This window comes from Acinonyx jubatus, chromosome D4, assembly GCF_027475565.1.
Source record: "Acinonyx jubatus isolate Ajub_Pintada_27869175 chromosome D4, VMU_Ajub_asm_v1.0, whole genome shotgun sequence".
Classification (NCBI taxonomy): domain Eukaryota; kingdom Metazoa; phylum Chordata; class Mammalia; order Carnivora; family Felidae; genus Acinonyx; species Acinonyx jubatus.
Genome location: NC_069391.1, coordinates 15,654,539 through 15,663,465, shown reverse-complemented (window position 1 = coordinate 15,663,465; position 8,927 = coordinate 15,654,539).

Genomic DNA, 8,927 nt, shown 5'->3' with positions numbered 1-8,927 from the left:
AATCCCTTGGAGGTGTTCGGGAACACTGCCTCTAAACAGGTGAAACTTCTCACCCTGCAGTCTTATTTCCACTGCTGATTTATTTAGGAAATCTTTTTACTTCTGGAGAACACAAAGTTATGTTTTAGTCTGGCCTGAATTACTGGAGCCTGAATTAATGCGATTTGCCTGTATTTAATTCAGCTTCTTTAAGCACGTGTTCCTCCTGGTAAAATCACCTCGGGACGCGAGAACAAAACGGTAACAATTCAAATATGCAACAGCAGAACACCAGCTCTGAGCAGACCTTAAGAAATCGATGAGACGCCATTAAGGTTTTAAATCTTGCCTCGTAACCAGGAGGTGAGTGGATTGTGTTTCAGCATGGATAAGCAATTCCGGGGCACAGGCTTGCCACAGAAAGTACCCCACAGGCTCTGGGTCTCTGGAGGTGCAATTCGGGCTCTGTCAGCAAGAGCCTTGCAGCAAAAGATGCTAAGGCAGGCTGCAAGGCAGGCCGACCACGAATCTGAATGGCACTAGAGTTTGGTATAGACTGAGCACCGGCCAGCGGTCAGTGGAACGTCTGGTCCGAGATACCATTGTTGGTGAGGGATCAGACAGCTGCCAAATCACAAGTGGGTGTTGGGAATAATTGGGGGGTGGAGCAAAACGAGGCAAATGGAGGCCAGAGAGAGGAAGAGGAGGTGATGGGAAGGCAGAAGAGCAAGTGTATTTGCAGGGCACGTAAGAGGTGACCGACCTGGAAATGGACCACTTCCTCATCAACGCCCTCCTTTATCCTGCAAATTTCTTGAGACTCGTACTTGCACTCTTTGTGAGTATGCCCCACTTCCTAATACTATAAGTAAATCCTCTGAGGCAAAGGCTTAGTTGTTGTCAGATCCTCAGAAAATAGAACAACATCTAATACATAGCTAATGCTTAACAAACGTTCATTCCATCAACAGATGAAGGAATGAAACCACTTTATTAGTCCGCCAAAAGAGGGAAAGGCGAAATAGGCCCGCGAAGTGGTGACATAGCCAGGTCTGAATAACTGGAGGCACTCTGATGGGAGGTGAAGCGATTTGTACACAAAGGTTTATGCTTATCTTACCTATCAGGTACAGGCTTTGGGAAACAGTCCTGGGTCTGAAGGGAGGAGAGTTGTTTTCCTTAAATAGATGATGTTAATTAAGTTCAATGAAGGTTACTTAAGACTTTTTGCATTTTAAATATCTGCAGTGCCTGACACTGTTGAGACCTTGAGAGTTATAAGTCAACAATAAGAAGCACAGCGTTTGCCATGAAGTCAATGTAGAATGATATCAGGGGATGTGTCCTGGGCTCTAGGACCACTGGGAATTCGAGTCCTGAGAGCATCACTCCCTTCTCACAACATGCAAGACACTTGCTTTCTCCTGGCACTGATACAGGCACAAGGACATCCATTAATTAGAAGCATGCTCCAGGCCCCTCTTTACCTCTTTAATTTCCCTTCACATGGAAGTAGAGGGCGTTTCAACGGTCGTTAGGAAGGGCGAGTGCCCTTTCTTTTCTGAAATCTGTCTCCTTGTAAAGTAGTTCACTGCCCTTCTCCCCAATAGACCATACTCTTGGGATGGAAGCTTTATTTTCAAGGAGAGAGACCTCTGGTTTTCCAGTGCACTCTGTGTCTGGGTGGGTATGCTTGTAATTCTGGGGTGTGCTATCAGGGAGCCCAGCATGATGCACACCCGAGCCTCTCCTTTATCCGTGTGCTGGTGATATTTAGATTTTTCAACTGCTTAACCACTCTGAATCTCGAGTGGTTTAGCATCCAGGTGACATTGGTCCCCCTAAGACATTGTCAAAGGAAGGTACTTGTCCTTATGAAGCCTAGCATCCCTCATTCATGCAATAGATATGCCAATGCAAGTGCCCTCTGAAGTGTGATAAGGAGTGAAGCAGATGATGGGTGGAGAAGTGGATGGTTGTTTCAGTGCTTCCCAAGACCACTCTGAGTCTCCATGATTCACTAGAAAAAGTCACAGGACTCAGAAGGTGTCACACTCACTGTTATAGCTTATTACAGGAAAAGGACACAGATTAAAATCAGCAAAGGGAAAAAGTAAGTAGAGTGAGGTCCAAGAAAACCAAATGCAAGCTTCCAGTTGTCTGCTCCCTGTGGAGTTGCATGGATACATTTAATTCTCTCAGCAATGATGGGTGACAACACATGTGAAGTGTTGCCACCCAGGGAAAAATCACTCAAGCTTGGTGTCCAGGGTTTTTATTGGGGTCAGTTATGTGGGGATGCAGTGTCTATGTGACTGATCTCAGCTACTCTGACTTTATATCCTTAGAGCAAAAACAGGCATTCATAGTAAATCACATTTGTTAGCATGGACTATCTGGTCAAATGGGTACAATATGGCTCCAGATCCCTAGGTATACATGAACACTCTCACCAGGTAGAATTCCAGAAGCTCAGGTCTCATCTCCTAGGAGTTGGCCAAGAGCCAGTCTTAAAGATGGCTTTTTTTTTTTTAGAACATGAATGGTTTGAGCAAGCCAGGTCTGCTAAGTCAATCCTTGCTTGCATAATGGTCAATCCCACAGTACTGTACTCATCTATAAAGTTAGGTTTCTTAATGTGATGGTAAAGAACCCAAAAGAATGAGGTCTATCTTTCACATAGAAGACTGATACACTAAAGAATGTTATGAGAGTTTATTGACTGGAGAGGATCCACCATTTCCTTTTGAGGCAGCAAGGCATTTAAGTACAGGACAAAGCACATAGTAGGCACTCAAGATTTGCTAGACAAAAGAAGAAACGAATGATTTTAATAACATGAGCATGGGCATTAGAGCTGATGTGAATCCTTCTCTTCCAAAGCCCCAAAGCCAAAGATATTTTCTAAGACTCAGTTTCTTCTTCTGTAAAATGAGGATGACTACGCCCGACTTTCTTTCAAAGTGTTTTAGAGAATTAGAAATGTGACCTTCAGCTCGGTGCCAGGCATATAAGTAATAAAATGGTCCTGCTTCATGAGGCACAGTCAGAAGTCAGTCCATTATAGGGAGGCCTACTGTTTACCTATGACTTTATCCCTCATGTGTTGAACTGGCAATAAAACAAATGAGGGATCAAGTGAGATTTATTCCAAGGATGCAAGGATGATTTGGTACCACAAATCAGCCAATGGGATATACTACATTAGCAAAATGAAGGATAAAAATAATATGATGATCTCAATAGATACAAAAAAGTCATTTAATAAAATTCAACATTCATTTGTGATAAAAGCTCTCAACAAAGTAGGTATAGAGGAAAAGTATCTCAACATAATAAAGACCATATAGAACAAGCCCACAGCTAACATCACACTCAACAGTGAAAAACTGAAAGCCTTTCCTCTAAGGTCGTGAACAAGACAAGGATGCATGCTCTTACCACTTTTATTTAACATGGCATTGGAAGTCATAGCCAGAGTAGTTAGGCAAGAAAAAGAAATAAAAGGCATTCAAATTGGAAAAGAAGTAAAACTATGCCTATTTTCAGCTAACAATATTATATAGAGAAAACCCTAAAGATCCCATCAAATAGCTGTTATAATTAGTAAACAAATTCAGTAGTTATAGGATACAAAATCGATACACAAAAATCTGTTGTATTTCTATACATTAATAATAAACTATCAGAAAAATGAAGAAAACAGTTATATTTACAATTGCATCAAAAATAATAAAATACCTAGGAATAAATTTAGCAAAGGAGGTAAAAGATCTGTGTATAGAAAACTGTAAGACACTAAAGAAAGAAATTAAAGACTACACAAATAAATGGAAAGACATTCTGTGCTCATGGATTAGAAGAACCAATATTTTTAAATTGTCCATATCATCCACAGAAAGCTACAGATTCAATGTCATCCCTATCATGGTATTTTTCAAAGAAATAGAACAAAAAATCCTCAAATTTATACGGAAGCACAGATAAACCCTGAATAGCCAATGCAATCTTGAGAAAGAACAAAGCTGGAGGTATCACACTCCCTGATTCCAAACTATATTTCCAAGTTAGAATAATTAAAATAATCTGATATTGGCATAATAACAAACCTATAGATCAATGGAAGAAAATAGAGAGCCGAGAAATGAACCCAGATTAGTTTAGACTAATTTACAACAAAAAGCCAAGAATATACAATGGAGAAAGAACACTGTCTTAAAAAATAGTGTTGGGAAAACTGGGTAATCACATGCAAAAGAATAAAACCACTATCTTACACCATACATGAAAATTAACTCAAAATGGATTAAAGACTTGTAAGACCTGAAATCATCCACAAAACTTCTAGAAGAAAACACAGGCGGTAAGTTCCTTGACCCGGGTCTTAGAGAAGAATTTTTTAATGTGTCACCCAAAGTTAAAGCAACAAAAATAAAAATAAATAAGTGGGAATACATCATGCTAAAAAGCTTCCACACAGCAAAGGAAATGATGAACAAAACGAAAGGGCAACCTCCTAAATGGTATAAAATATTTGCAAATCATGTATCTGATAAAGGGCTTATATTCAACACATAGAAGTATTCGTACAACTCAATAGCAAAAAGAAAATAGTATCACAAAATGGGTTGAAGATCTGAATAGGTATTTTTCCAAGGAAGCCATACAGATGGACATCAGGTACATGAAAATGTTCTCAACATCACTAATCATTAGGGAAATGCAAATCAAAACCACAGTGAAATATCACCTCACACCTGTTAGAATGGCAAGTATCAAAAAGACAAGAGATACAAGTGATGGCAAGGATGTGGAAAAAAAGAGACTCTTTGTACACTGTTGGTTGGAATATAAATCGATTCAGCCACTACGGAAAACAGGACTGAGGTTCCCCAAACAGTTAAAAATGGAACTATCATATGATTCATCGATTCCACTTCTGGATATTTATCTAAAGGAAAAAAAAACACTCAAAAAGACATATGTACCCATGTTCATTGAAGAATTATTCACTATAGCCACGATATGGAAACAACCTAAGTGTCCATCACAGATGAATGAATAAAGGCACTGTGATACGCACCACACACACACACACACACACACACACGATGGGATATTTTTCGGTCATAAAAATGAAATCTTGCCATTTGTGACAATATGGATGGACCTTGAGAGCATTACACTAAGTGAAATCAATCAGACAGAGAAAGACAGATAATGAATAACCTCCATAATATGTGGAATCTTAAACAAATACATACACAAACAAAAACGGAAAAAAAAATAAACAGCAACCAAAAACCAAACTCAGACACAGAGAGCAGCTCAGTGGTTGCCAGAAGTAGGAAGTTGGGGATGGAAGAAATAGGTGAAGTTTGTTTTATTGTTGTTGTTGTTGTTTTCTTAATTTCAATAAACTTTAATTTTAAAAAGAAAAAAGGGAAAAAAAGAAACAAGGGAAAGTTTAAATGGGGATATCATCATGTCAGACTTTTGCTCTGTCAACCATGAGAAATGTGCCATGATTCAAGTATGAGAATCTTCTAATTCAACAGGATTCCCGCTTTCTACACTCGGCATGATGTTTCCATTCACTATTTCTTACCAGATGTCTGAAAAGTACACATTAAGGCTTCAAAAATATTTTTAATCAGCTTATTAGAGACTTCCATGTACAGTAAAGCTGTTATATGGCAGCAAATCCTAGCTGCTGTGAAGGGTTCCTTGCAACATGACAGATTGAGGTCGGTGTCATTAACGAACATCCAGATTGATGTTGCCAGCTTGATGATCACAGAAGATGGCAAATTCCCTTCACAAGGGGACAGAGGGAAAGAGGATTTGTCACACTAGATCATTCTGCCCATCCATTGGCGTGGCCCAGGCAGAATCCTGAACCAGATGCTTCTGGAGAAAGAATGTTACCTATCTACATAGGCTTTGAGCAGAGCACTGGAATGGAAGTCAGATGTTTTTGTTATTGTATTGTGGACTGAATGTTTATGTACCCCCCCCACTCCAATTCAGATATTGAAACCCTCATAACCCTGATATTTTGAGATGAGGCCCTTGAAAGGTAATTAAGTTTACATGAGGTCATGAGGTTAAGCTCCCAAAATGATTAGTGTCCTTATAAAAACAGGAAGAGTCTAGAGCTATTTCCTCCGCACGAAGACACAACAAGAAGCCCTCGATAGGGGCACCTGAGTGGCTCAGTCAGTTGTCTGACACTTGATTTCGGCTCAGGACAGGAGCTCATGGTTTGTGGGGAGCTCCCAGTTGGACTGACAACACAGAGCCTCCTTGCAATTCTCAATTTCTCCCTCCATCTCTCTCTGCCCTTTCTCCACTTGTACACACACACACACACACACACACGCACACACACACACTGTCTTTCTCTCTCAAAATTAATAAAGACACATTAAAAAAAAAATAAGCCCAGTCTAAACCAAGAAGGCCTTCACCAGGAACTGAATGGCATCTTGCTCTCGGACTTCTTGGCCTCTAGAACTATGAGAAATAAATGCTATTTAAGCTACTGATTTTAAGATATTCTGTTTTCGAGGCCTAAACTGACTAGGACACCGTGTGTCTGCCAAGGACGCACAACCACTATGTGACATTGGCTAGGTCGCTTTTACTGCTCTGGGTCTTTGTGCATCTCTGAGAGAAAGTAAATAGCAAATGGGTGAAGTAGAAAGGACATTGCTTTCATTCAACAAATACTTACCGAGCACACACCTGGTGCCAGGGGCTGGGCTGGTACCAGGGATGCAAGAGAAATCGAGATAAAAACGGCCCTGATGCTAATACTGTGACTTCATAGCTATTCTGTCTACCTTTATATAAGGGCTGTCCGTTTATTCCACAACACACAAATGCCAGAAATGCTTCTTGCTTTTTAAGTTACGTCTTTGAGTTGTCACCATCCTGATCACCAGGATGACCTCCACCACCCTCATTGACGAAGTGCCCTCCAATCCCCTTTTGAATACTGCATTCATTCTGCACACATATCGCCCCAGGAAAATGAGGCAGAGGCCTGGTGTCTGCTTTCCACTGACCGCTACCTTGCAGCTATCATCGGGAGACGCTGCGGAGGGATTCCGCTTACTTGTCACACAGAGGGTCACACGGAGGTCACTCAGAAGAACGCTGGGTGCCTCCCTCAGGCCCTACACTGTGTGTCCATTCTCCGTGGCACCTAGGTCAGCAGTTGCATCAAAGATCCAGTCCCCCACGAGGACGCAAGGTGCAGCCTCATTCGCGGCAAATCCAAGTTCACCGTGGCGTCTCCCGGTGAACCAGTTCTCCCTTCTGATTCAAGTACCAGTCTCTCTCCACCTACCTCCACAGTCACATCGGCCTACTTATAGGCACTGTATGAGCTTCCTAGGGCTGCCACAGACTAGGTAGGTAAACAACAGAAATTCTCACGGTTTTGGACTCTCGAAGCTGAAGATCAAGGCGTTGGAAGATTTGGTCTCTTCTGAGGCCTCTTTCGTTGGCCTGCAGATGTCCAATTTCTTGCTGTGTCCTCACAAGGTCTTTCCCCTGTGTCGACATTTCACTGGTGTCTCTTTGTGTGTCCAGTTGTTTTCTTCTTATAAAGACATCAGTCAGATTGATGGGGGCCCACCCTACCAGTCTCATGTTAACTTCCCTCTTTAAAGATTCTGTTTCCAAATACGGTCACATTCGGAGGTACCAGGGGTTTAGAATTTTGACGTATGAGTTTGGGGGGACGCAATTCAGCACATAACAGTAATTAGCACTTTCAACTACGGCACAAGATGCCATTCTTCTAGACTAAGGTGAGAATGGGACCCATGGAGTCGTGCAGTGCAACAATTCTGCTAACCTCCCTGGACGGAGTCGTTTATAGGATGGCCGCTGAAACCAAAGAAAATGCTGGCGCTTTTCAAAGATTGAAAAAAGCCCTTTAAAGAACACATGCTGCCTCCTGTGGGTGGTATGTGTGAAAACACAAAAAGGACAGTCCTGAGTTGGTTACTTCTTGTTCATTTACTATGAGCCTGTATTCCCGAAAATAAGACACAGTTCATCTCTCCTCATAGGTTATTCTGCTTCATTAATGATAATTAATAACAATAGCTAATATTTATCTTGGGTTTATTATTTATCTGGTGCTTTACATGCATTATCTCTTTTAATCCTTCACTCTTAGGAAGTCAGTGTAAGGATCAAAACCAGAAATGTAAGGAGGTAATGCACTTCCAGAGGAATAGTGAACAGGAATATTTCTTTTCTTCCTACTAAGTATGAGGTGCTATTCTAGGTTGTTGTTGTTTTTTTCTCTCCATGGTCTCTTTCAATCTTCATAACAGCCCTGTGAGATAGGTGTGAATATCTCACATAAGGATGAGGAAACTAGGCTCAAAGAGATGAACTAACTTGCCAGATCACACAGCTAAGTCTTGATATTGGCCAGGGTGCACCCTGAAAGGAAGTTGACTCCAGAGTTTGGGACCTTAACCACTATTTTCAAGAGGCTAGTGGGTTAGACGGATTTCTTGCGTCATCCCTAGGATGACCAGAACTTGATATGAGACACTACTCTATGGAGTGGATCAGTTCCTGGGCGAGTAGTTGGTTGGTTCAGACACAGTTGCTGCAGGTGAAGAGGAAGATGACCACTCAGTGGATTTTACCTTGTGTTGGAAGGATGAAGAAAACGATAGTCGGTGATAGATAGTCCAATCAACCAGCCACTGGGCAATCATAATGGTATATGGGGAAGGGCAGGAGGGGCAAACCCTGTGACTGAGAGTCCTAAAATAGGCAAAATCAGAAGGAGAGGAGGCAAATGAGCTCAGGCTTAAGAATAAGACTCCGTACATTAGGGTAAGGGTGACAATATGGAGGATCTCTTCACTTCAGAAAATTAGGCAGGAAACCACACCAGGAGCTCAAGACACTAG